A 27,832-nucleotide genomic window follows, 5' to 3' on the forward strand; every position below is an offset into this window, starting at 1 on the left:
ATATATGTACTGAACATTTGTTTAAGGCAAAACACATTAACACGTATTGTCCCATTTGTTTTTCTGCTGCCATTTCTATATTTGTAACAGATGAGCTCTGCAATCAACTCTCTAAAATTCTGACTATAGTCACAGGACAGGTGGATCATAATTTTAAGTTCAAGAACAATAATATAAATTCTAATATTTGACTTTTGACTGTTCTTGGATTTATATTTAGTATAAAAGGAACCAGTGTGATGGATTGTTTCTTTCATTTTAAACATACATACTTTTTAGAAAGTTAAACAATTAGGGGACATTAGTACTATATATTTCCTTCATTTTATAAAAACTCATTCAGACACTCTGGTAACTTATCTACAGATATAGTTCACATACTTTACTTTTACTTGTTGAACAACACAGCAAGTCTTCCTTACCAGAGAAGCATTACAAATAACTTTTATGTAACTGTGATTGAAATACAAACAAATGAGAAACAGAAACTCATAGACACAGACAATAGTTTAGTGGTTACCAGAGGGTAAGGGGGGTGGGGGGTGGGGGGTGGGAGATGAGAGTAAGGGGGATCAAATATATGGTGATGGAAAGAGAACTAACTCTGGGTGGTGAACACACAATGAGATTTATAGATGATGTAATACAGAATTGTACACCTGAAATCTATGTAACTTTACTAACAATTGTCACCCCAATAAATTAAAAAAAAAAGAAAAAAATATTTTTGATGTTTTTCAACACAACATTAAGAAAACATAACTTATTTTTTAAAACATATTACTTTATGTAGTATTTGTTCTAAATATTCCATTTTATTAAACTTTCCTCCTTATATTTTGTGGATTTAGCTATCATCTGTAATTTTGTGTGTGTGTGTGTGTGTGTGTGTGTGTGTGTGTGTCTAGTTATCCTTGGATGTTCTATTTTAATTTTATTACATCTTACGTAGACATAGTATTTGGAGGTTATTTTTTTCTTAAGTTTTTAAGTCTGTGGCTATTAGATAAGCCTTGATATTGATTGGAATAATTCTGATACAGAAAATCTCATAAAATTCCTGAACCTCATCTAACTTTTGCAATGTTTTAAATCACAGATATTTTTTGTAGGTTTAATAATATCTATATATTCTCCTTGCTCATAGGAAAGCATAGATACAACTAAAAGACATTGAGTAAAAACCAAGCAAACAAAAAAATTGGAATTTTGTAGGAATGATAAATATCAAGAAATGATTCTTAGAAACCCATGAGTCCTTAATGTCTCATGACAACACCAAAACACAGAGTACAATGAAGGGAAACTGCAATCACATTACAGTGGTACGGGGGAAGGAATAAAGCATATTGAATATTTAAGACATCTGGCGTTCAACTAAAGAAACTTTCAGATGAGGGAAAAAATGAACACCTAAGTGTAGTAATGAATCATGTCCTTTAACCTTAACAGCATTTCCTTAATTCTAAGGATGTGATATTTTTTTAATTGAAGTATAATTGGCATACAATGTTCTATTAGTTTCAGGTGAACATCATGATGATTTGCTATTTATATACATCACAAAATGATTACCACAATAAGTTTAGTCACTACACAAATTTATGAGTGTATTTTTGACTATATGCTGTACATTACAACCCTATGACTTATTTTATAACTGGGAGTTTGTACCTCTTTATCCCCTTCACCTATTTCATCTGCCCTCAACCCACCACCCGGTAACCACCAGAATATTTCATGTATCTGTGAGACTGTCTCTGTGTTGTTTGTTCATTTGTTTTGTTTTTTAGATTCCAGATGTAACTGAAATCATACAATATATATTTTTTATAGCTGCCTTATTTCACTTACTGTAATACCCTCTGTGGCCAACAAGGTGTTGCCAATGACAAGATTTCACTATTTATTTATGATTAATATTACATAGATATGTAATATAGATCTATATTATATACATATATAATGTGTATTATGTATATATATGTGTCTCTCTCTCTCTCTCTCTCTCTCTCTCTCTATATATATATATATATATATATATAGACACATATATATATATAATATATATGATATATACCACATCTTCTTTATCCATTCATCTATGATGGACACAGGTTTCTTCCATATCCTTGCTATTGTAAATAGTGCTGCAATGAATATACTGATGCATATAGCTTTGCAAATTAGTAAGAACATAATTTTTTTAAGCCAATATATTTCAGGTTTTGCAGATGCATAAACATTATAAATCTGCAATTAAAATAAACAATTTTTTTTTTCCAGGATATCCAGAGAGCACTTCTTGCTCCTAAAGATGAACATTACACATAATTTATCTCAGGATAAAGATATATAAAAACTTAATCTGTTCTCTAGCCTCCTGAATTAATTCTCACTTAAAAGAGGAAATAACTAGGGCATTATAAGATTAATACTCTTTGCTTTCATAAATACACCTTTTTTTATTCTTTTTTTAAAACTTTATTTTAAGTGTGTTTTTCCAGGACCCATCGCTCCAATTTAAGTAGTGGTTTCAATCTAGTTGTGTAGGGCGCAGCTCACAGTGGCCCATGTGGAGATCGAACTGGCAACCTTGTTAAGAGCACCACGCTCTAACCAAATGAGCTAATTGGCTACCCCAATAAATACACTTTTGATATATTTTCATAATATGTAAGTATATATCTAGAGAATCTAAAGCACTACACTACTGCTAAATATTTATGCATAACACATATGACCAATATTTTCAATATGTGTAAAATACATTCCTAATATAAAACCAATATTTTCTTTTTTAAACCAATTTTTAAATTTAGTTTTTATAAGTCATAGATATATATGTAGAACACTTTTCATACATCAAGTTTGTGAACTCGTCCTAGAAAAAGTGCTACCATTGCTGAATATCACTGCAGTCACCTTCTAAGTACTCCCCTTGGGAAGCAGATGCCAGCATCTGTCCACCCTTCAAAGCAATTTTGGAATTCATGTTCTGGAATGGCCATCAGAGCTGTCCTCCTATTACCCTTGATGTCCTGAATGCCATCAAAATATCTTCCTTTCAATAATATTTCCTTTATCTTCATGTAAAGAAAGAAGCCATTGGGGACCACATCCGGTGACTAGTGAGGATGTTCCAATATAGTTATTTGTTACGGGTTAAAAACTCCCTCAAAAACAGTGCTGTGTGAGGTGGTACATTGTCATGATGCAAGAGCCATGAATTTTTGGCAAAAGTTGAGGTCGTCTAACATTTTCTTGGAGCCGTTTCAGCACTTCCAAATAGTAAAGTTGGTTAACTGTCTAGTTGGTACATACTCATAAACTTAATTGTCAGATCTCGTATAATAGAAAACAATCCATCTTGCCTTCCTGGCCCCCTCTTCAGAGCAATTGCTGTTATTAATTTAGGTATGCTATGAATTGTATGGGTTTCTTTTCCTTGTTTTCTATTTTTTTTAATTAAATATATTAGGGTGACATCTGTTAATCAGATTATATAAGGTTCAAGTGTACAATTACATACTAAATCATCTGTATATTGCATTTCGTGCTCACCACCCAAAGTTTAGTTTCTTTCCCACCATATATTTGATACCCTTTAGCCTCTTCTACCTCCTCCCACCACACTTCCCCTCTTGTAACTACCATATTGTTGTCTGTGTCAGTGAGATTTTTGTTTTTGTTTTCTTTGTTCATTTGTTGCTTTCTGTTTTATATCCTTTGTATGAGTGAAATCATATAGTTCTTGTGTTCTGTATGACTTATTTCACTTAGCATGGTACTCTTAAGATACATCCATGTTGTCACAAATGGCAGTATTTCATCTTTTCTTATAACAAAGTAATATTTCATTGTATATATGTACCACATATCCCTTATCCAATCATCCACTGAAAGACACTTGTGTTCTTTCCATGTCTTGGCTACCATGAATGATGCTGCAGTAAACATAGGAGTACATATATCTCTATGAATAAATATGTATACTCTTTGGGTAGATAACCAGAAAAGGGACTGTTGAATCAGATGGTAGTTCTAGATTTAATTGTTGAGGGATCTCTATATTGTTTTCCATAGTGGCTGTACAATTTAAATTCCCACTTGCAGTGTGTGAGTGTTCTTTTCTCCACATCCTCTCCAACACTTGTTATTTCTTGTCTTGATAATAATAATTCTGACAAACATGAAGTGATACCACATTGTGTTTTTTTTAACTTTTTTAATCAAGATGTATTCTTAAATTTTAATTAAAATATAACTAACATACCATATTATATTAGTGTCAGGTGTACACCGTAGTTATTAAACATTTATATACCTAAAAATGTGATCACCATAAGTCCAACAACTATCTAACACCATACTACCCTTTCATAATATTATTGACTATATTGCCTATGCTGTACATTATATCCAGTGAACATAATAGTAGTCAAACATTTCTATAATAAGAAGTGATCCCTTTAACTAGTCTAGTACCCACCTGATACTATACATAGTTATTGTCATATTATTAATTATATTCTCTATGCTTTACTTTACATCCCATTGATTATTTTGTAACTTCCAATTTGTGTTTTGTAATTTTTTCACCTTTTCAACCCTGTCTCCAATCCCCCTCCCATCTATGACCCTGGTAGATTTAGTACCCATCTGACTCCATACATAGTTATTACAATATTATTGACTGTACTCCTTATGCTATACCCTACATCCCCATGACTACTATGTAACAACCAATTTGTAGTTCTTAATCCCTTCACTTTCTTCACTCATCCCCAAGCCCCCTCCCATCTGGTAACCATCAAAATGGTCTCTGTATCTATTTGTTTCTGTTTCATTTGTTTATTTTGTTCTTTAGATTCCAGTTATAAGTGAAATCATATGACATATGTCTTTCCCTGTCTGACTTACTATAAACTCACCACAATACCCTCTAGGTCTATCCATCTTGTTGCAGATGTCAAAATATCATTCATTCCAATGATTAATATCCCATCTCACACACACACACACACACACACACACACACACACACACACACACGCATACCACCTCTTCTTTATCCATTCAACCATTCAGGAACCTCCAGATTGCCTTCATATCTTGTTTATAAATAATGAGGCAATGAATGCATGGGCCAACACGTCCCCTCAAAGTAGCTTTTTGGGTTTCTTTGAATAAATACCCAGAAGTGGGATTACTAGGTCCTTCTTTGACTCTTGTTATATACTTTGTTTTAAAGTATATTTTGTTGGTATAAGTATTGCTACCCCAGCTTTTTTTTGCTTGTTTTTTGTTTCCATTCTCATGAAATAACTTTTTCAGTCCCTTTACTTGCAGTGTCTGTGTGTCTTTTGGTATGAAGTGAATCTCTTGTAGGCAGCATTTGTACGGTTCTTGTATTTTTATGCATTCAGCCACAGTGTGTCTTTTGATGGGAGCATTTCATCCACTTACTTACATGTAAAGTAATTATTGCTAGATATGTAGTTATTGCCATTTTATTGTTCATATTTTTGAAGCTTATTTATTTATTTATTTTGTCTAAAGAAGTTCCTCTAACATACTTTGTGGCACTGGTTTGTTGGTGATAAACTCCTTTAGCTTCTCCTTGTCTGGTAAACTCTTTATTTGTCCTGTGAATCTAAATGATAGCTTTGCTGGGTAGAGTAGTCTTGGTTGTAAGTCCTTTCTTTTCATCACTTTGAATACTTCCTGCCAATTCCATCTGGCCTATAAAATTTCTGTTGAGAAATCAACTGACAGTCTTATGAGAGCTCCCTTGTAGGTAAATAATTGCTTTTCTCTTCCTGCTTTTAAGATTCTCTTTGTCTTTAAACTTTGGCATTTTAAGTATCTTGTGTCTTGGTGTGGGCCTCTTTGGGTTCATCTCGTTCGGGACTCTCTGCAGTTTTTTAGCTTGAATATACATTTCCTTCACAAGGTTAGGGAAGTTTTCCATCACTATTTTTTCAAATATATTTTCAATTCCTTTCTCTCTCTCTTCTCCTTCTGGTGCCAATGTTGGCATGCTTGATATTGTCCCTGAGGCCCCTTAAACTGTCCTTATCTTTTTGGATTCTGTTTTTCTTCTTGCTGTTCTATTTGGGTGTTTTCTGATACTTTATCTTCTAAATAACTGATTTGATTTTCTGTGTCATCTAATCTACTGTTGATTCCCTATAATATATTCTTCATTTCAGTTATTTTATTCTCTATTTTTGATTTGTTCTTTTTTATGTTTTCCATCTTCATTTTTATGTTTCCTATCTCTTTGTTGAAGTTCTCTCTGAGATCACTGAGCATCCTTATAGGCAGTGTTTTGAACTCTGCATCTGGTAGGTTGCTTGTCTCCATTTTGTTTAGTGCTTTTTCTGGAACTTTGTTCTGTTCTTTTATTTAGGACATGTTTCTTTGTCTCTGCATTTTGGCTGCCTCCCTGTGTGTGTTTCTATGGATTAGGTAGGGTTGCCATGTCTCTGTTTCTTAGTAGTATGGCCTTCTACAGTAGGTGTCCTATGGGGCACAGAGGGGCAGTCACTCTGGTTACTAGATCTGGGTGCTCCAGGTGTGTCCCTGTGTAAGTTGTGTGTGTCCTCCTTTTATAGTAGAATCTTGGTTGCTCTTTGCACTTCAGTGGGAGGGTTTGACTTTTGGGCTCATTGGTTGTGAGGACTTACTGTGACTGCAAGCACAGTGAAGGAGCTTTTGTGGAGGGGCTGATCCTATGGAGCAGTGTGCTGGTGACCAACCACACTGAGCTTGGAGTTGCTTTGAGAAGCCAAGCCAAGAACCAAGGCTGGATGACACTTATGCTTGGCTTAGGGATGCTTGGCCAGAAGTACAGGATATGCCAAAGCCAGATGCTGCTTGTTCAGGCTTTGTGAACTTTTGAGACACTTTAGGAAAGGCTGTAGCATGAGCCAAGGCTGACGATTTATATGAAAAAGCCACTGGAAATAGTCTGGGTTTGCCTGAAAGTTGGTGGGGGTGTGTGTTCTCAGAATTACCAAGACAGCATTAGTCAATTTGATGGGGACTCAGATATGGCTGCTGCCAGCATCAGCACTCTGGAAAGGAGGAAGGCTCAACAAAGAAACGGTGGATTCTGTCAGCACTTCTGTCTGGGAGAAAGGTGCCTGTTCAGCCTTCACCCTGAAACAGAATACTCAGGTCCTCTCCATATGTCCCTAGAGCCTTTTGAGCTGCTGCCCTAGTGCTGGAGCTCACAGCGAGTAGTTTGTCAGCGAGTAAGTCTGTGCATGGTCCCTTCAAGAGGAACTCCTGGACTCTAGCTTACCTCTGTCTCACTCAGCCATAATCTCCACTGGTTTTCACAGCCACAAATTATGGGGACTTTTCTCCCCAGATCTGGAACTATGGGGTGGGGAGGCTAGTGTGGCACTGGGACCCCTCACTCTTCCCTGGGGGAATCTCCACAACCAAGATAGTCCTCCCAATTTTAATGGTCACACGCAGGTGGGGGACCAGCCTGTTCCACCCCTCCTACCAGTCTCGAGGTGGCTTCTTCCTTGTCGTTTTGATTTGTTTTTCCCTTATAGCTAGTGAAGATGAGCATATATATATGTATATCTTTTGTATGTCTTCTTCTAAAAAATGTCTGTTCAGGTCCTCTGTCCATATTTTTCATTGTGTTTTTTTTATTGTTGTTATTGAGAAAAAAACAATAATTTCAATATGAATCTGAAATAGCCTTGTTGATGACCATAATCCTTCTGGATAGTATGAGCCTAAATTCTAAGGAAATAAAATTTTATTTCATGTTATTTCATTCATTTAACATATTTATATAATGTGCATTCTTTTAAGAATTAATAGACATATTTCCCTTCAGCTGTACATGCTGTACATTGATTTTGTTTTCTATTTTGTAAAAAACAACAAGCAAGAAAGTAGAGTTTGAAAAACAAAACATGAAGCTATATCTGTAAGGAAGTCTTCACATTATGGTATCAGATTATGTATAGCTTGACAAAATAAGGCAATGTCCACACTTCAAACAGGAATCAATTAGTACATATATTATTAGGCCATGAAAAGCTCAAGTAATCAGTTGTCTGACATAGCCTCTTTTGTCATTATGCTTTGAACGAGAGATCACTTTTCTTAACTATAACTCTAAATATACTTTAGTGTTAACTCTCCTTTGCATGTGATAACTTAGCTTGGATGAGGAAAGATAACCCTAGGTTCTTCCCTTTACAGGTCTAATTTTCAATGCTGTATGTATGAGTGGAGAAGCTTGCAGATGACCTACTGAGTCAGTGGGTAGGTCGATAAATAAATGAATAAACAAGCAAAGCAAGCAAGCAAGCCAGCCTGGAATTGTAAATATCCTACCAATCGTGAGCAGATTATGATGGCATGAGAGCAAGCTAGCAAGGCATTTGAAAACACAGATAAAACCTCAAACTGGTAAGAACACATTTCCATGTTTTGTAGACTTAGGAAAACAACAACAACAACAACAACAAGAGCAAACGTCCCCTCCACCTACAGTATTGTATGTCAGTATGTTCTATTTGTCCTCACTTGTTAAGGGGATTTTATGGTGTTTTACTTTCAATATTTGTATTATAAAAATGCTATATATATTTTGTTTTCCAAGTAGAAATTATATTAAGATATCAAATCTGCTTTTTCAAATTATATTGCTCCAAATTGGATGCCTTATCATTTCCACTTGACATATCAGTGTGCAAACTTCTGCTTGTTATTATTTTTTCTTTTTGCTAAACTGTCTTATAATGCACATATATAAAACCAATCATGTGCAAATATAACCATATCTTCTTTATCTCAACATTCAAAAAATTAGAAAAAGAAGATACTGTATTATTAATGTCAAACTATCAATGAGACCTGGGATCTTTGATTAGTAAATAGCACGACTTACCTATTTCATAAATGTTTGATGAAATTATCTCATCAAAAAGCATATGTCAAAATTTTATATTAAAAGAGCAGTTGGTTAATGACAATGAGGATGAGAATGAGTGTGCAGTGAAATGCAAAGTTGGGTTTTTAATTATTCCTTACAGACAGATGCCAGAAAATCACTTTGCAATCAATACATCTAACGCCATCTAACCCCTTGGTAAGTAGATCCCATTGGAATTACATGGTAAAAATTCCCTAAAGGGTAAAATCCACCTGGAGTTCCTGGAAATAAGTCCTTCTGAGGCATGGATGTTGAGATTAGCATTCTTTAGGAAGACTGCCAGATAACTTTACAGCCCAAGAGAGTGAATTTAGGAGAGAGTTGCCCAAAGGAGAATGGGAAACAAAAAGTATCTGGGAAGAGAGTTTAAAATTAGTACTGTCTTTTGTAATAATAACACTACTGAAGAGAATAGGGCACTACCCCAAATATAAAAGAGTAAAATTACTATTGTTGAATGCCTCTCTCGAGTATTGGCTTCAAAGTAATTACCTAGCTCACTGGTGGATAAATTAGCCAGGGATTTTTTTTTCTAATGTGTCTTCTTCTAATTTGGCTTACACTTAATAGCCAGTAGGATATTTATTTGGGAGTGTTTCCTCTTATAGTAACTGCAAAAGGAATTAAGTGTGCATTTGACACACACTGAAAGACATCCTTAATTCTATGAGAATCATAGAAATGAAGGAAAGGAAGGAAGGAAAGAAGGAAAGAAAGAAGGAAGGAAGGAAGGAAGGAAGGAAGGAAGGAAGGAAGGAAGGAAGGAAGGAAGGAAGGAAAATAGGAAACAAGGAAATAGGAAGAGTGGGAGGAAGAGAGGAAGGGGTATTCTAGACTTGCTTTTACAGAAGTTGGATGAGGTGATATTTAGGTACCTGGCATAAACTCGTGAATTAGGATTGAATGGTAATAAAGTAGTTTTTACTAAGAGAGAAGCTCTGAGCCATAGAACTAGGAAATTTTTGCTTTAGACATGATCACTCCTTAAATCTCCTGTAAGCAGTAAATAAGGCACATGACTGTGATCAATTAATTATAGACACCACTGAACTCGGACCAACTTTAAACCTATGTAATTTAACTAACCATTATCACCCCAGTAAATTTTCATTTAAAAAAAAGCACAAGACAATGAGGGAAGAATCACTTAGTATAGGGAACCTCACTTATGCACAGAGATCTTTCTTGTTATATTCATTAAATTTCTAAATCTCATTAAAGTTAGTGGCAAGAATTATCATTTTTAATGAAACAGGAAATACTTTATTGTATGATTCTTTTTGTAGCAATGAACTGATTTTTTGAAAAGTTTTAGGTTATATTATTAAACAAAGAAATGCAATTGTCAGTGGGAATTAAATTTTTAAGACAAAAATATATTCCATATATTCCTTCTTTAACATTGGAAAAACTGTGATTAACAGACAGACAGTACACTTTGAAAAATGGATCCATTCTCAAGGGATTCATTAAGGAAAGATCATGGCAAACATACTGTATATCTCTACAACATTTCTTCATTTTGTAGTTATGTCTTTTAATAGGGTTAAATCAATTAAAGTAAAACTAATAGGCAGGGACTTGGAAATCCATGCTTGAACTGCTAGCTTAGATATGACATGTTTAAATGTCCTGTGTGCTTTTGAAACCATTATTAGTATAGAATATCTATGCCTAAATATATTGTAATATCTGTTTCTTAACCTCTGTGGACATAATTAGCACAAATAACCCATCATCAATAGCAGATTTTAGAAATAAAACTGTGGTGTCTTCATATGAATATATTGCTATTAGCTCATTTTTAACTGCTGAAAGACACAGAATGTTTAATTAAAAACCAACCTTATCCAGGCAGAGCTGCCTTTCTGTCAGACAGGAAGCTGGTGGGAAGATTTTGCAGCTGTTTAAATAAGATATACTTTAGTAACTGTGCTTTTATTTTTCATTTTTTCTTTCCACACAAACTCCTTCAAGAAATATGTATGCCTCCTTTTTTATTGTTATTATTGTATAACAACAACAAAAAATCCCTTTCTCTTATAAAATTCACTGTCACATTATTGGTATTTTTTTGCTACCATAATAGAACTTGTATTTATTTTAAAAGATACCACATTATGGATTTTTCTTTGAGAAAATGCAACAGTGAGCTGTAGTTAAACAATGAATTATGCCTCTTTCTTTAAAATGGATGTAGTTTAAATATAGTAATTTGAAATATAAATTTAGGCAGAATTTTAATTAGCTTATAAGACCTGGGATGTACTTGTCAGTAATTCTGAGTGTTTTGAGTCTGTACTTTCGGAGACAATATTAATTTTAGTATGATAAGCAACCTTGTCTTTCATGCAATTTAAAGTCAAATAAATAATATCATTATTGAACCTAGTCACTTTATATTTACTCACTGTTAACTGGATTTTGTGAGCTGTTCCAGAAATTCAAAAGATCCAGAATCATATCTGAAAAAGTTGCAAGTTAAAAAAGAATTTGTATATGGAGTTACTAGGAGATAGGTGGTTTCTTTGACAACATATCTCTATATACAGGGAATGTTCTAAAATATGAAGCATTGCCTTTCTTTGAATTTATATGATGCACTACAATGACGGAATGTTAGTAAAGAATGATAATATTAGAAGTTCTATTAATTACATGATATAGTAATAGCTACTAATATTTATTGAACATCAGTTACATACTTGGCATTGTGCTAAGTCTTTACATTGACTTTCATCTTAAGCACTCACAACAGTCTATACTTTGTACATTTTACAATCATGTGAGTGAGACTACATTTTTTTAAATTAATATGCCTAAATGTCACTCAGCTTGGAAGTGACACAATAAAGATTTGTATTCACACCTATTCAAGTCTAGGGTTCAAATATTTAACCTCTTTGCTATATTGCTAAATGACCCTTATTCTGGTAATTTGATAAAATATGACTACTAATAATAGCTAACATTTATTAAACATTTGTCAGACACTTTTCTAAATGATTCCCATTAATTTAAGTTTCTGTACTCCCTTAACTATAATCAATAGAACTTAAGATATTTGTTTTGTCAAATTTACAAATCAAATATACAAATACATGGAAATTTACAATCCTGGTAATATGCCTAACAGAAATATTTATATTTACATTTGTATTTGTATTAATTTATTTATATACAGAGAGGGTGCCAAAAATATATATACACACTTTAGGAAAGGCAAATACTATGAAAATTATAATGCTCAATATATACTGATAACAAAAGATGAATACATGTCACGTTTGACTTCTGCAAATACAAGAGGTGCTCAAAGTGGTTACCATCAATATCCAGACACTTCTGATTACGGTGAACTACTGCTTAAGCAACTTGACAAAAGTGTCCACTTGTATACATTATTTTGGCACCCCCAGTATTTACATATATCATGTGTATATATACACACACTACACACTCAAATGTACATATGTGCTGGAATGTTTATAACACCTCTATTTGCAATGTCCCCAAACTGGAAACTATCGCAAAATCTATCAGTGTTTGAATGGATGAATAAATTGTGGATGTAATGCTATACAGCTGCATTATGTGGAATCTCAAAAATAAAATATTGAATAAAAAAAGCCATACTTGGGAAAGTCTGACAAATCTTAGTTTTGTAAACTATAAAAATAAGCAAAACTACTGTATACTGTTAGAAGGTCATGATTACCCTTTGATGTGGGGTAAGTGATTAGAAGGAACTACAAAGGAAGAATTCTGGGTACTTGCACAGCTTTTCTTTTTTTTTTTTTTGAGTGGTGGATTATGAATACATTCAGTGTGTAAGCATTCTTTAAACTGTACACATTTTATGTGTATGCATGTGTGTTTGCGTGTGTGTATAAAATACATTAATAAAATGTTAAACTTGAATCATACTATGACCTCCTAATATTAGTTTTACATTAACTGGACTTCCTCTTCCTGGATTTACTTTTCCTATCATTCTTATCTCCTCATAGGCCACTTATACTATGCCCTTGTTTCTTTATTCAAGCCGGACATAAACTTAAGCCTGCCCTCTTTATCTTGCAAATATTATGCCTTCCATTCATGAAATAACTATAGACTGGGGGAAAAACACATAAAAACAAAACTCTGTATACACGAAAGGTTTAAAATATTCCAAATATCTTTAAATCTGAACATCGATGTATTAAATATACTAAACAGAGCTTGAAAAACATGTTTTTACCTTTTAGTCACTTTCATCAGTTTGCATTTCAAAATTAAAGTTTATTTCCATTCACTTTCCAACCTTTCATTCTTTCATCTTAATAAACAAGAGCAATACTATAAATGCATATGTTTAAAGATCCTCTGAGGTTTAAGTTTTCTGTATTACAAATTTCTAAAAGTTAATGAAAGTTTTATTTTTATGGTATATTGCAGATGAAAGAATATGCACATTCACCATCTTTATGACATGCTGACATTACCATTTAGTTTACTGACTGCTGTAACATGCATTTTTACCTCGATATCTGACTTCCCTCCAGTATTTTTCACAATTATTATTTGAACATGTTTATTGCATGCCTACTCTGTAACAGGCCTTCTTCTAGTCAGTGGTGATACACAGTAAATACGAAAGACTAAAGACCCTGCCCTTATAGACCTTGCACAATAGTGAGTGAGAGTGGAGAGCAATATACAATCAAATGTAAACTAAATACATAGCATTTCAGATATTAATCAAATATAGCAGGGGATTTTAAGGAATGGGGTAAAGAAGAATTGCTATTTTAAATAGGGAGTTCAAGAAAAACCCCTTTAATGAAGGAGACCTTTTGACAGAGATGGAAGTGAGGATTGAGAAAAACAGAGGTCTGTGAGAAGAACAATCTAGATAGAGGGAAGAGAAAGGGCCAAGTCTCTGGTTGGTAGTGAGGCTGGGGGAGAGTTTTAGTTTCTAAATTCATACACTAAAGTAGCCAGATGCCCAGGTCTGTGATGATCTTATAGGCCATTATAAGGAACTTGACTTTTATTCCGAAGGACATAGGAAGCCAATAGAGGGTTTTTAGATGTATGGTGAGATGATTTGAGTTACGTTTTAGCTCTGGACTTAGTGTTGAAAGTAGATTGTGTATGTGTGTGTGTGTGTGTGTGTGTGTGTGTGTGTGTGTGTGTGTGTGTTGGGAGTGGTGATGGTGATGGTGAGAGAAATACTGTAGGGATGAAACATGGTTAAATTACCATAATCCAATAAAGAACAGGCAGTGGTGACTAGAGTCTGTTTTCACAATGGAAGAGAGAACACTTACTGAATGCATTTTAGAAGCACACCTTGACAAAGTTATTATTGTACACCGAGTATTAACACAATTTTTTTAAATAGTTGCTGAATGAATTTAATTGCTTATCTACCACATACTCCTTTTTCTCTTTAGTTGCTCCCAATTGTACTCTCAGGTCACTGTGTATTGTAGAAATTTCCTTGCCATTACTGTGACTTAATTACCCCTTGTGTATACCCTCAGCATCATGTGCATATTTTCATCACAGTTCTTGCCAATATTTTATATGCACAGAAAGCATGACTATAGGATGTATAACAGTGCTGCCCAACAGAAATTCAATGTGATCTGCATCGGTAATTTAAAAATTTCTGGAACTAACAAAACTATCTAAAGGAAATGGGTGAAATTCATTTTACGATATGTTTTCTTTATCTTGATTCATCCAAAATACTAAACTTTCAACATGCAATGTATATACAAAAAAATCAATGACATATTGTATGACTTTTTTTTTTTCATACGTCTTTTTTTTTGTACTAAGTCTTCCAAATCTGGTATGTATTTCACACTTACAACACACCTCAATTCAAATGTAAAATTTTCATGAGAAAAACTTAATTTTTATTTGTATTTAATAAAATTTGTGATTGAAAAGTAGGTTTACATAATTGAGTTGCTCTAAGCATACTTAAAGGTTTTCAAGTAACTGAATTGAAAATCAGATTTTAAATTCAAATTTAAAATAAGTAAAATTAAGTAAAATTTAAGTCTGTTTCTCAGTCCCTCCAGCCATATTTCAAGTGATCAAAACCTACATATGGCTAGTGATCACAAGAATGATTAGTATAGGTCTAGAAAATCCATCTGTTTGTCTTAATATATAAGGACAGTATAGCATAATGAAACACACTAATTACATATATATATATATATATATATATATATATATATATATATATATACACACACATCTATCTATCTATCTATCTATCTATCTATCTATCTATCTATCTATCTGAAGTCTGCAATTAAAGAATTCCAGTTAGCTTAGTATGTGTCATTTTTTGTTTGTTTGTTTTTTGTTTGTTTGTTTTTTAATCCCAGCTGCATTCAGTTGTACAAATAAAGGCCTGTAATAGGCAGAATGGCAGCTTTCATTAGCATTAGTGTTTGGTAAGGAGAATAAATTAGAAAAAAAAAGGATAAAATAACTTGAGTGCAAAAGTAAGGCAGCAATGATATTGATGGACTATAGAATTAAAGCTTGTTAAAGTTGTAATATCCTTGCCAAAAATGCATATTTTGAATGTAATGAGGAAATATGAGACCTATCAGACATGGAAGATATTTGACAAAATAAGTGGCCTTTATTGTTCAAAATTGAAAGATCAGAGACGATAAATGTAGGCTGAGAAAATATGCCAGATAAAGATACTGTAAAGAGCCATCCAACTGCAGTGTGGGAATCTATATTGAATTTTAGATTGGGGAAATATAGTTGTAATGGACATTATTGAGGAAAATCATAAAATTTTATTGCATAAGGTGAATTAGATAAAAGTATTGTGTCAGTTGTAAATCTTTGATTTTGATTATTGTCCTGCCATTATGAAAGAGAACCTCTTTGTTGTTAAAAACACATAGTGAACTATATGGAATGATAGGACAGGATGTTGTCTGCAAGTTATGCTCAGATAATCTAGAAAGAAAATGGAAACACAAAAGTAGAAACAGGAAGAGAGCAAAACAAATGGTAAAACAAATGGGGCTACTTATTAATTGTCATTAATTAAAGAACATATGGGACTGTTTTGTAATATTCTTGTAACTTTTATACATTGGAAATTATTTTAAAGTCACAAAAATATCCAGAATAAGCAGTTATTCATTCATTTGTCTATTGAAGATACTTTCTTGGATGCCAACTTTGCCTAGTTCTGCTCTGAATAGAGATACTCTGGTGCATTGCACAGACACATTCCATTTTCTTCCAGATTTCATGGTTTACATTTCAACCAGTCTTTTGTACTATTTACGAATTTTAATTTTTAATGTAAGAGTCATGATAATCCAACAGGAAAATATGAAGACGTTATAATCGCAAATTGGTTCTTTATAATCATTTTTATGAGACAAATGAAATCAATGCTTAGCTCTAAAAATCCATCTATTTTACAATATGTATATTTAAGCTTTGGATATAATACAGATAGGATTTTGTTTTCTCTTCTTCAGTGTTTGTATAGTATCTCCATTTGTATCACACACATACCTAATCAGATAGCAACAAATTAGACAAATCACCTTACACATTCCACTATGTATTACATGTACATACATACAATAAAATATTCAGAAACGAAAAGGAATGAAATTTGGATGCATGCTACATGAATGATCTTGAAAACTTTATGTTAAGTGGCATAAGCTAGACACAAAAGGCAGATGCTGTATGATTCTAATTATATTAATTACCTAGAATATGCAAATTCATAGAGACAGAGATTAAAGTGTTACCAGGAGTTTGGAAGGAAGAGAAATGGGGCATTATTGTACAGAAAAGGTCCATAATTTCTGTTTGGGATGAAGAAAATTTGTAGAAATAAATAGTGGTGATGTTTACACAACATTGTAAATGTACTAATATAATTGAAGTATAAACTTTAAAATGGTTAAAATGGTAAATTTTATGTTATATCGATCTTGCCACAGTAAAATATACTTTCTGTGCATCTGTATTTTGGACAAGTTCAATGTGGTTTTAACTTCAATATCCTTGCTTATAAAATAGAAAAGGAAATACATTTTAGTAGGGCTGTATAAGGATTCAATAGATTATGTGCCTGAGTTATCTAGCCTGTCACAGGGTGGCTATTTTGTTTCATGACACTCCTTGTATTATGTGAGAAGAGCAGGGGTCATAGAAATGCATATCAGAGCTAACAGTTGCTGAATGTAGGTTTTTCAAAATGTCTCCTGTGAAACACTAATCCCAAGAAAAATGGTTAAACAGCAAAGACCAGTAGGGGAAACTTGGTAGGGAATTGCTGTATATTACATCCATTTATTGAGCATTGATGGTGAAAATTGTGTTAAAGTTTGTGAAAATTCTGCAATAAAGAAACATCTTTAACTTTTTTCAGAGTGGCACGTATTTGAGCATCTGGCCATAGAGTCTCATTTTGTAGACATACTTTGCAATGCTTCATCAAGGTATAATTTCACTAAGGATTTCCCCCTCCTATTTGTGACTGAATTTTTAATTATTTTGGAAAGTTCTACAGACAGTAATCACATGCCTTTCTTCCGGAAATTATTTACTGAAGACTATTTCAATAAATTATTTCAAATATTTTATCAACATTTGCCCACCAAATGGAGCAAATTGCTACAGAGTTTCATCTTCCATCCTTTTAGAAAAAATCCTGGGCTAATTTTGTAACACAGACCCCACAACAATAAATTTTCGCTTTACTATTGTCAGATCACTTGACCAGCTCTTATTGTTTATAATCACTCTAACAAAATTCCTTGGACATAGGGAACTTAAATTAGAACTTTCTTACTTAAAAAATACAATGAATGAATAGAAGGAGCACAGGGCATATTTAGGGGAGTAAAACTATTCCGCATGATACTGTAATTGTAGATACCGACATTATGTACTTGTCAAAACCCACAGATGTTAACAGAAACAGTAAATCTTAATGTAAACTATGAATTTTCGTTAGTAATAAACTATCAATACTGATTCATCAATTGCAGCAAATATATCAAATTGATGCAAGATGCTAACAATAGGAAAAAACGTATGTGGAGTGGGGTGAGGGAGTATATGAGAGCTCTGTAATTTTTGAGTAATTTTTAAGTAAACCTAAAATTTCTGTAAAGAACAAAAAATGCATGTTAGAAAAGAAAATGTGTATATGTGTATGTGTATATGTATAAATATATATTGTATATTTCTGCTGAATGTTTAACATATTTTTATCTTGTCACTGAAGGGAGTGCTCCAGGAATTTGAATATATACCATGAATGCCTCTATCCTAGACAAGTTTTGATTACTTGAGCAATCATGTATCTGTAGTGAAGCATAACTGAATACTATTTTTACTAAATTTTCTAGGCATTCTCAAATTTTGTCTATTGATATTGTGATAAATTAAGAGTGAGAATATTGGATACCATGGGTTTCTTGATTACCGATAAGGAATGATTTTGTCATTTATAGTTAACAAATAAAATTCCATAGATCAAAAACAAGCAAAATAATGAAATGAGTATCCCTAAACACATACACACACGTTACTGAGTTCCTCACAAAAAGCTTTTTTTATTACTATTTTTTTTATTTACAGTTGACATTCAATATTATGTTATATTAGTTTAAGTTGTACAGCATAGTGCTTAGGCATGTATATAATTTATGCAGTGAGCCCCCAATTAGTCTAGCACCCACCTGGCACTATACATAACTGTTGCAACATTATTTACTATACACTTCTTCTGTACTTTACTTCCCCATAACTATTTTGTAACTACCAATTTGTATTTCTTAATACCTTCATCTGTTTTCACCCAGCTTTCCAAAACCCCGTACCTCTGACAACCATCAGTTTGTTCTCTGTATGTATGAGTCTGTTTCTTTCTTGTTTGTTCATTTATTTTATTCTTTAGAATCCACAGATAAGTGAGATCATATGGTATTTGTCTTTCTCAGTCTGACATATTTCACCTAGTGAAAAGCTCTGAAACAGCAACATATACAAAATGGCAAGTTTTAATTAAGGACAATGAGTATTTCTAAAATTCTTTCTTACAAGAAAGAAATTAAAATAATTTATTTTAAGAAGTGATATAAATTGCCATTCTTTCAATGTCAGAGTAGAGCTTTGAATTGAGGCATTTAGTATGTTAACCACATTTTATGATTACACATTTACAGGTCTGCCCGGGCTATTATTAACAGATGGGGCATACTGTTCCATGTAACTCTAATAATCCAAGTCTAAGCTGAATGTTTGTGAACTTTATCAGACTAACCTAAAGGTGATAATAGAGGTTCCTTTCGAAGCAGTCCCTGAAACAAGTATTTAACTGCAAACCATTAATTTGGAAGGTGAAAGATAGAAGATAGAGATTGAGGAAGTTAGACAAATGGGAAGGAAGAGAAAAATAAATGATTTAATTATTAAGCTAATTGTTAGTGTGGGCCAAAGGTGTGCTTGAGTAGAACATATACTTCATATCTATCCTGCCTGCGAATTGAGAGGGTTGGGATTTGTACACCAACTTCCATCAGGTGGGTGAATCCTGCTCTCAGGTAGCATTGATTCCACAACACTCTGACCCTGGGACACAAGAAGGAAAAGTACGTTTCAGTGGCTAGGGAAAGACTTCAGGCAAATACATATATGTCCTAGTGGAAAATTTGGGGCTGTGTGCACTAAAGTGAAAAAAAAAACAGATTTATGGGACAAGATCATCGTCAGCTATAGTTATTAACACCTTATCAATTACAATGTTACTAAATTATTGTTGTTCTTACTAGTACTATTATAGTTTAAATTTTATATCACAGAAAGTAGGCTGGAGAGAGGAGTATGCATGTCTTTAGTTAGGGGAAAAAATCAATAGCGATATCATGCAACAACACAAATAAAAAATGTATTTTAAAAGTTTTCTGAAATTTTGAAGAAATTTAATAATTTTACTTGGAAGTCTTTCTTAATTTTGCCTTAAAGAAGTAATTGAAGGTTTTTTTTTTGTCCTAATTCCACCATGCAACTAAGAAATTAATTGAAAAAATAGAGTAAGAATTTTGATTGCCATAAAAACCTAATTTACCAGCATCTTCATTTAGGCCTTAAATGAACTTATTATTCATGTAAACCATTTTGATTTGATAAAGTTATTCATTTAACTAGCAAAATTCTGGATCACATATAGTTCCATATTCTGCTTCCTATGAAATCTGAAAGAGTTATGGTGGAGGGAAGGGGGCACAAAAGATACCCTGTGGAGTTTCTTTTAATTCCACGGAAGCATTGAAAGTAATTTAGACCTAAATACCCAAAGCCAGGTAAAGGGGTTCAAACCTTTTTTAAAATATTATATTTACTTTTAGTTGTATGACCTGGGTTAAATTACACTCCTGTGTCTCAGTTTCTTCACATGAAAAAGGAGTATATAAGAATATGCTAAATTTAAAAGCTTATAGTGGAATTAAATGAGTAGATACGTAAGAATACTTAAGATAATATCTGGAACATATTTGTAAGCTATTATCAAGGTATGTTTATATGTGTCTAATCATTTCCATTAATAAATATGTACCAGTTTCCTCTAAAACTGTGTTTATACAAATGGGTTCATGTAACTTAGAAAGAGTAGGATGTTGGATGCCAGTCTTTGAATAATTTATTTTAATTTGATATTTTATTGTTTTGTCAGAGGAGAAATGAGAGATAATTTACCAAACTGTGTTGAGAAATATATTTTTTGTCTCAAAAGGCTTTTAACCTTTCTCCTAACTATATGATTTATTTCACTTTTAATGTTTATTTTCATGAGTAGTTATGATAACCACATTAACTGCCATATAATGATTCATTAATAACCTGTGCCACTATTCTGAGATTTAAGAAAAAGTAGAAGACCCCATCAAGATTATAATATATCTGAAGATCATTTTCCACATATATTTACTTGCATAGTTTGTTTCTTGAGTGCTATCATAACTCTCAGATAATTATTTCCTTTGTTATAAGATTGCTTATTTGTAGAATGAAAATTCTGCTCAAAAATACAATGTTTGATAAGAAGAGTTAGTTATGAACGTTTAAACTCATTTGGATACATTTTCCTAAATAATTTTTTATCAGTATATACTATTTTTCTAGAGTGCTTAAGTGAATATACTAACATCTTTGATTAAAGATGAAATAGGACCATTTGTGACAACATGGATGGATCTTGATATTATAATGCTAAGCAAAATAAGTCAGACAGAAAAAGCAGAGAACCGTATGATTTCACTGATATGTGGTATACGAACCCAAAACAACAAAAGAACAAGATAAACAAATGAGAAACAAAAACTCATAGACACAGAGAATAGTTTTGTGGTTACCAGAGGGTAAGGGGGTAGGGGGATGGTAGTTAAGGGTAAAGGGGATCAAATATATGGTGATGGAAGAACTAACTCTGGGTGGTGAACACAAAATGTGATTCATAGATGATGTAATACAGAATTGTACAACTGAAATCTATGTAACTTTACTAACAATTGTCACCCCGATAAACTATAATTAAAAAAAGAATTAAAAATTGAAAGGAAATTGAAAGTATGACTCAATTCTTAAATTCATAATTATAGAAAATAATTTGACACATTCAAAAATTAGTTACAAAAATAGAATTAGTTAGACTTTATGAATTGAAACTCTCAAAAATATTTGATTACTTTAGAGAATGCAGAATTGCTACATAAATCAAGAGTCAATTGTTAAATATATTTTAATTGTAGAATACATAATACCTTGAAAATTCCATGTTAGAAAGGACTTGTGTTTTAAAAGAAACTTCAAGACTGTATTAAAATTACAAGTAAACAGTGCTGAAAAAAAAATTTTTAATTAAAGTTTATTGGGGTGACAATTCTATTCCATTGGTCTATGTGTCTGTTTCTCTGCCAATACCATGCTGTTTTTATTATTGTTGCCCTATAATGCAAGCTAAAGTCAGGGAGTGTGATACCTCCAGCATTGTTCTTTTTTCTTAAGATTTCTTTGGCTATATGGGGTCTTTTGTGGTTCCAAACAAATCTGATGATTTTTTGTTCCATTTCTTTAAAAAATTGCCATTGAGATTTTGAAGGGGATCACATTAAATCTGTATATTGCTTTGGGTAATATGGCCATTTTAACTATGTTGATTCTTCCAATCCATGAGCATGGACTGTCTTTCCATTTCTTTGTGTCTTCTTCAATTTCTTTTAAAAATGTTATAGTTTTCAGCATATAGGTCTTTCACATCCTTGGTTAAGTTTATTCCTAGGTATTTTATTCTTTTTGCTGCAATTGCAAAAGGAATTGTTTTTTGTATTTCTTTTTCTGAGATTTCATTTTTAGTATCTAGGAATGCAATGAGCTTTTGTATGTTGATTTTGTAGCCGACAACTTTACTGTATTCGCTGATTGTTCCTAATAGATTTTTTGTGGAGTCTTTAGGGTTTTCTGTATATAGCATCATGTCATCTGCAAAGAGTGACAATTTAACTTCTTCATTCCCAATTTGGATGCCTTTTATTTCTTTCTCTTACCTGACTGCTCTGGTGAGGACTTCCAACACTGTGTTGAAAAGCAGAGGGGATAGGGGACAGCTCTGTCGAGTCGAAAAAAAATTTAAACAGTACCTATTTTTACAAAAATATTCATAGAAAGAACCAAGCAATCTCAACTTTGACATAAGTGGAAATATAAACAGACAACTTGGTGGATTAGAATGTGACCAATTACTCATATATCATAATCCACAGAACTAGAAAATCAATCTTTTTTCCCCTCCCACGCCATTTCCCACTATGAGCCAATTTTCTTTGGTAACAAAAAAAATATATATATATATATATATATATATATATATATATATATATATATGTACAAGGTGTGATCAAAAACTATAGTGAATATTTAAATTTAAGAAAATGTATTACAGTAAAAGACACATTGCCATTAACCTGTGTCAAAATACTACCCTGTTCTTTGAACACACTTATCCCATCGTTCTTGCTACTTTCTGAAGCAGCTCTGGAAGTTCTCTTTTGTGAGTGTCTTTAGTTGCCCTGTTGTGGCTGCCTTGATATCCCGAAGCAATTCAAAATGTTTACCTTTCATGGTCATTTTTACTTTGAGGAAGAGACAAAAGCCTTTCTGTGGTGATCACAATATACAGTGAATGCTGCTGCCAAGTGCCATGCAATGGAAAGACAAGGATCTTCAACTCTGAGGTGGCATGTTGTAAATTAGTAACTGCATGACAAGTTTCAACTTGCTGGGTGCATTCAGTCTGGTGTGATCTACAGTTGAGAGATGGTGTATTTTAAAGAGTGCTGCAAATCATCCTCCATCATGACAACGTTTTGTGTCACACATCGTTTCTGGTATACAGCAATTTCTGTCCAATAAAATATATTGCAGTGTATCCTCCTCCACTTTATTCACTGGATCTGGTACCTTGCGACTTCTGTCTCTTCCCCAAAGACAAAATGATCAGGACATTGAGGTATCCGTGGCAGCACAACTAAAGACACTCTCTTAATGTCTTTTACAAACCACTTTAACGATGGCACCTTTTGCTGTGCAGAAGCTTTTTAGATTGATATTGTCCAATTCACATATTTTTGCTTTTACAAACTTCCCTTGACTTTGAGGTCAAATTGATGAAAACCTCTCTGAACCCAAGGTCCATAAATTTAATACCTGTACTTTCTCCTATGCAATTTATTTCTTTAGGTCTTATGTTTAGGTCTTTGGCCTCTTTGAGTTAATTTTTGGTGTATGGTGACATAGCAGTCTGGTTTCATTCTTTAGCATGTGGAGTTCCATTTTTTCCCTGCACCATTTATTGAAAAGGCTTTCTTTTCTCCATTGTATGTTTTTGGTTCCTTTGTCAAAATTATCTACCCCTGTATTTGTGGGTTTATTTCTCAGTTCTCAATTCTATTTCTTTGGGCTATGTGTCTGTTTTTCTCTCAATACTATGCTGTTTTGATTATTGTCACTTTGTAGTATAAATTGAAGTCAGGGAGTGTGATACATTCATTCTTGTTCTTTTTTCTCAGGGTTGCTTGGCTGTTTAAGGTCTTTTGTGATTCCATACAAATCTAATAACATTTTGTTGTTATTGTTCTATTTCTTCAAAAAAATGCCATTGGAATGTTGATGGGCATTGAATTAAATTTGTATATTACTTTGGGTGATATGACCATTTTAACTGTGTTGTTTCTTCCAATCCTTGAACAAGGGATACCTTTCTATAACTTTGTGTATTTTTAAATTTCTCTTAATAACGTCTTATAGTTTTCAGTTTGCAGGTTTTTCACATCCTGTTAAGTTTAATCCTAGATATTTCTTTCTTTTTGTTGCAATTGCAAAATGAATTTTTTTCATTCTTTTTTTCCCCTGAAATTTCGTTAATACAAGGTCTCACAGTTAAGTTCATGAATTTGTTGCAATGGTGTTGCTAACCTTTTCTTGATATCAGAGCAATCAATTATTTATTGTGAATTTGTACTGACTTGGCAGATAGTTAACCAAGTTTACTATTGGGAAGTGCTGAAAAGGCTGCGTGAAAAAGTTAGATGACCTGAACTTTTCGCCAACAATTCATGGGTCTTGCATCACAACAATGCACCAGCTCACAGGGCACTGTCTGTGAGGGAGTTTTTAGCTAGTAAACAAATAACTGTATTGGAACCTCCTCCCTACTCGCCTGATCTGGCCCCCAATAACTTATTTCTTTACTTGAAGATAAAGGAAATATTGAAAGGACAACATTTTCAATTTCAAGGGTAATATGATGGCAGCTCTGATTGCCATTCCAGAAAAAGAGTTCCAAAATTGCTTTGAAGGGTGGACTAGGCACTGGCATCAGTGCATAGCTTCCTAAGGAGAATACTTCAAAGGGGACTGTACTGATATTCAGCAGTGAGGTATGTAGCTCTTTTTCTAGGATGAGTTTGCCAACTTAATTGTTCAACCTCATATGTAGGAAAACAATGGATTTTTGTACATTGATTTTGTATTCTGAAACTTTACTGTATTTGTTTATTGTTTCTAATAGTTTTTAATGGAGTCTTTAGGATTTTCTATATAAAGAATCATATTATCTGCAAAAAGTGACAGTTTGACTTCTTCATTCCTAATTTGGATGCCTTTGATTTTTTTCTCAGTCTTAGCCTGATTGTTCTGGCTAGGACTTCTAATACTACGTCGAATAACAGTAATGACAGGGGCATCCCTGTCTTGTTACTGATCTTAGAGAAAAAGCTTTCAGTTTTCACCATTAAGTATGATCCTAGCTGAGGTTTTGTCATGCACGGTCTTTGCTATGTTGAGGTACTTTACTTCTATACCCATTTGATTAAGTGTTTTAATCACAATCCATGGTGTATATGTCAAATGCTTTTTTGGCACCAATTGATATGATCATATAATTTTATCCTTTATTATGCTTATGGGGAGTATTACTGCAAAAGCAGTAATATACTACAAAAGCAGTAATATGAGGGAAATTAATATCATTACAGGCCTATATCAAGAAACAATACAAATCCCAAAGAAATAACCTATTATTACATCTTAAAAAACTAGGGGGAAAAAAAAAAGAACAAATGAAACCTAAATCAGCAGAAGGAAGGAAATAATAAAATTTAGAGAAGAATAGATAAATTAGAGAACAAAAGATAATAGATGAAATTAATGCAACAAAGAGCTGGTTCTTTGAAGATATTAATAAAATTCACAAACCCTTGGCTCAACTCACTAAGGAAAAAGAAAAGACACAAATAAACAAAATCAGAAATGAAAGAGAATGTACAATGGATACGACAGAAATAAAAAGGATCATGCAAAAATACTATGAAAGACTACTTGCCACCAAATTCAGTAACCTAGCAGAAATGAACAAGTTCTTAAAAACATATAACCTTCTTAGATTGAATCTCAAAGACTAGAAAATCTAAATAGATTGACCAGCGGTGATGAAAATGAAACAATCATCCAAAACCTTCCCAAAAGCAAATGTTCAGGACCAGATGGCTTCACTAATGAATTCTGTCAAACATTCAAAGAGGATTTAATACCTGTCCTTTTCAAACTATTCCAAAAAATTGAAAAAGTGGCAATATTACCTCATATTTTATGAGGCCAACATTACCTTGATACCACATCTTGGACAGGATAACACACGAAAGGAAACTACCGACCAGTATCTCTGATGAATACAGATGCAAAAATTCTAAACAAAATACTAGCAAATCGAATACAACAATACATTAGAAAGATTATACATAATGATCAAGGATGGTTCAACATACTCCAAGTGACATCCATTTTTAAAGATGACTGACTTGTCAAGAGGGTTGTACTTCAAGTCATGGTACTGGAGCTGTCTGTCTAATCTGACATACATTCAATGTGGCAGCAGCAACAAATTGATGTCTTGTTTTAAGTCACTGAAAATTATTTTAGTTTAGCTATCCCTGTGATTCTAGAGAAACTTTTTTAACGTAATGAATTTTTATTTTACATTGCTAAATTATGAGTTAAATTATACTGACATACTCTTTTTTTAAAAAAAAAAGGTCATTTTGGGCTTTAAAAAGAAAACAATGGTTATTGGAGCTCCCTTGAACTCCTAGTAGTTCTTTGTAAACTTTTCTATGCATTTCAGTCTTATTATACATGACATTTTTCTAAGTTAATGTACAAAATTATTGACAATACAAAACCAGAAAATAAGATACTAAAATTTAAATTTCATTAATCAGAATGTGTTTTGTGATACAACATTTTTACTATGTTTTTCTGCATTCACCATAGTCAGTAGCCTTTCCATAGTCATTAGTCTTTATTCTATTTGAATGGCTTTATAAATATATTTATGTATGACCTGTTAGAGTATAACATAGATTATTATATAATATATTATTTGATTTGCACAGCAAAACCTCTATTTGGTGTTGTGACAGGTATTTTTAATCCAAATAGGAAACAGTTGCCTAGAAATCCCTTTGTTCAAAGTTTATTATTTCAATTTTATTGAAGTAAAAATTACTTAAATTCACATATCCCATATGGGAAAACCCAGTGTCGCTCTACCTCAGTATCTCCCAGAATTCTCAGCCAGCTTATATGTCTCCTACTTACTACTCTCTCAAATCACTAACATGTTATAAATGCTCGATTTTACTGTAACTTACACCTTATGGTTGATTGATTATTTCTCTCTGCTCTGCAATAATTTTGAAGAAGAAATACAAGCTTGTATTTGGTTGATTTATTGAAACCTTGAAGACAATAGAATAAAATAATACATAGTAGAAACTTAAAATATTAGACATCCGAGTTTTGAAAAATCGTTTGGCATTTCTGTTCCCTTCACTGTGAATATTTTTTCCCCCATACTGTTGTGGTACCTTGCTCTCACTTTCTCCTTTTTACCTTTTTCTTTCTCACTTACCTCTTTGAGATAATACCTTTGGGGACTCAATTTCATGTTCTTTCTTATAAGCAAATTTAAGCATCTATTAATATTTTCCTTTTGGCTCACAACCTCTCTCGCATGATTAATTGATATACTCTAGCAAAGATATATCAATTCATTATGTGTCTAACTGTTCAGAACATGGAAGACCTGGAAAAGACTTTGAAATTTTGATCTTTACCCTCATCCCCAGTAGTAGATGGAATGGAGTAAATTCGAGACGATTTTCTCACTGATCGTAATTATGCCATTTTTGTTAGCAAGTAGGAACAATTATGTGGAATCTAAAAAACCTA

At 32.9% G+C, this 27,832-nt stretch overlaps 1 long non-coding RNA gene across 4 annotated transcripts in view; it reads left to right on the forward strand.

Moving 5' to 3' along the window:
• Positions 1-27,832, forward strand: part of LOC141572197 (uncharacterized) — an 839,411-nt gene that overhangs the window by 53,649 nt on the left and 757,930 nt on the right. For all 4 annotated transcript variants that reach the window (XR_012497419.1, XR_012497417.1, XR_012497418.1 and 1 more), the window contains exon 2: positions 8,239-8,448. This is a non-coding gene — a long non-coding RNA (uncharacterized LOC141572197). The remainder of the gene's footprint in view (positions 1-8,238; positions 8,449-27,832) is intronic.

The sequence above is a fragment of the Rhinolophus sinicus genome, linkage group LG06 (genome assembly GCF_036562045.2).
Source record: "Rhinolophus sinicus isolate RSC01 linkage group LG06, ASM3656204v1, whole genome shotgun sequence".
Classification (NCBI taxonomy): domain Eukaryota; kingdom Metazoa; phylum Chordata; class Mammalia; order Chiroptera; family Rhinolophidae; genus Rhinolophus; species Rhinolophus sinicus.